Source organism: Babylonia areolata, chromosome 11, assembly GCF_041734735.1.
Source record: "Babylonia areolata isolate BAREFJ2019XMU chromosome 11, ASM4173473v1, whole genome shotgun sequence".
Classification (NCBI taxonomy): Eukaryota; Metazoa; Mollusca; class Gastropoda; order Neogastropoda; family Buccinidae; genus Babylonia; species Babylonia areolata.
Window position 1 is genome coordinate 21,725,459 of NC_134886.1, and position 2,500 is coordinate 21,727,958.

Below are 2,500 nucleotides of genomic sequence, written 5' to 3' on the forward strand. Positions count from 1 at the left end.
TCTCTCTCTCTCTCTCTCTCTCTCTCTCTCTCTCTCTCTCTCTCCTCGCTCGCTCGCTCTATCTCAACTTTGCAGTTTATGTCAATAAAATGTCAAAGCGTCAAGCGTCTCTCTCTCTCTCTCTCTCTCTCTCTCTCTCTCTCTCTCTCTCTCTCTCTCTCTGTCTGTCTGTCTCTCTGTGTCTCTGTCTGTCTGCCTGCCTGTCTCTGTCTCTCCGTCTCTGTCTCTGTCTCTGTCTCTCTCTCTCTCCTCTCTCTCTCTCTCTCTCTCTCTCTCTCTCTCTCTCTCTCTCTCTCTCTCTCTCTCTCTCTCTCTCTCTCTCTCTCTCTCTCTCTCTCTCTCTGTCGCTGTCTGTCTTTCTCGCTGTTTCTGTCTGTCTCTGTCTGTCTGTCTGTCTGTCTCTCTCTGTCTCTGTCTCTCTCTCTCTGTCTCTCTCTCTCTCTGTCTCTCTCTCCTCTCTCCCTGTCTCTGTCTGTCTGTCTGTCTCTGTCTCTGTCTCTCTCTCTCTCTCTCTCTCTCTCTCTCTCTCTCTTCCTCCTTATTTTTCTCGCTCACCCCTACGTCTTCTTTCTCTCTGTCTTTCCTTCTTTCTTTCTCCTAACCCGTCTTCATCTTCTTTGATTGAGACCTCGAGAGGTGGAAATGGATTTCGGTGAGCGCCTCTCTTGTCACGCATGTGCTAGATGACGATGCATGTGACGTAGAGAATGACGAAATAGGGGGAAACCGGATATGATGTCAGCAGGGATGCCACAATAAAGCTTCGCTATGGCTGCTGTCGTTTCCTATCTGCGTTCTTTTTTTTTTTTTTTTTTTTTTTAATTGATTTGGTCGTGATTGGTTGGTTGGTTGCTTGGTTGGATGGCTGGTTGGTTGGTTGAAAACAAAAAAACAAAGGAGTTTTCAAACGTACAGTGTTGTTCTCACCCGCACACGCACAGGCAGACAGACGCAAACACAGACACACAGACACAGACACACACACACACACACACACACACACACACACACACATACACACACACGCACGCACGCACGCACGCATGCACACACGCACTCGCACCATCATACCCACATGCTATCACACCGATCCTCTCTCTCTCTCTCTCTCTCTCTCTCTCTCTCTCTCTCTCTCTCTCCTCTTTCATAACACACACACACACACACACACACACACACACACACACACACACACCAAACACACACACACACACACACACACACACACACACACACACACACACACACACACACACACACACACACACACACACACACACACTGGTGTTCGTCCTTCGGAATCGTGGATGACCATGGCTTCAAAAATCAGATGGAAGATCGGTTGCTGTGAAGCCGGATGTGACTGATGGGGCCAACCCGGGCCCTGAAGACTCGCCCACATGTGGGACACAAGTGAGTAGCTTCTGTCGTGGCAGTGGATGTTGCTCGGGCCTTGCGCACAGCACGCTTTCGTTGCGCCTCTTTGTTGCGCCTGGCTTCAGCTGCACGGGTTCCTGTGGTTATCTTGCTGTGCCAAGTTGGACGGTCTAGAGCAAGCATCTCCCGAGTGTTGATGTCGACGCCCAGGTCTTTGAAGGACGCTTTGAGGCAGTCTTTGTAGTGTTTCTTCTACCCTCCAACTCAGCGCTTGCCTTGGCACAGTTCTCCGTGCAGCAGCTGCTTAGGCAGTCGACTACCTGACATTCTGACCACATGTCCAGCCCACCTGGCTTGGACTTTCTGCAGGAGGGTGTAGATGGTGCAGAGGCCAGCTCGTTCCAGGATTTCCTTGTCGGGGACTTTGTCCTGCCACCTGATGTGGAGGAGTCTGTGGAGACAGCTCAGGTGGAAGCGATTGAGCTGTTTGGCGTGTCAGCTATAGACAGTCCAGAAACAACCCTTTTGTTGCCGTGGGTTCTTTTACGTGCGCTAAGTGCATGCTGCACACGGGACCTCGGCTTATCGTCTCATCCGAATGACTAGCGTCCAGACCACCACTCTAGGTCTAGTGGAAGGGGAGAAAATATCGGCGGCTGAGCCGTGATTCGAACCAGCGCGTTCAGATTTTCTCGCTTCCTAGGCGGACGCATTACCTCCAGACCATCACTCCACATTGCATTGCATTGTATTGTATTGCATTGTACTGTACTGTACTGTACTGTACTGTACTGTACTGTACTGTACTGTACTGTACTGTACTGTACTGTACTGTACTGTACTGTGTTGTATTGCATTAAATTGCATTGTATTGCATTGCATTGTGTCGTGAACAGATTTCTCTGTGTGAGATTTGGGTTGCTCTCCCGAGGGAAAGATTGACTACAGCGCGACGCTAACTCTCCTTTTTCGTTCTTCTTTTTGTTCTGCTTGCATCGGTAAGCACATCTGTAAGCACACCGGTAAGCACACCGGCAAGCATATCGGTAAGCACATCGGTAAACACATCTGTAAGCACATCGGTAAGCACACCGGTAAGCACACCGGCAAGCATATCGGTAAG

The 2,500-nt window shown here is 49.9% G+C and overlaps 1 protein-coding gene across 1 annotated transcript in view; it reads left to right on the forward strand.

Moving 5' to 3' along the window:
- Positions 1 to 302, forward strand: part of LOC143287330 (uncharacterized) — a 47,513-nt gene extending 47,211 nt beyond the window's left edge. The window contains exon 2 of the mRNA XM_076595289.1: positions 1 to 302. This exon is cut by the window's left edge and continues 959 nt beyond it. The gene's annotated coding sequence lies outside the window, so the exon portion shown is untranslated.
- The last annotated feature ends 2,198 nt before the right edge of the window (positions 303 to 2,500 follow it).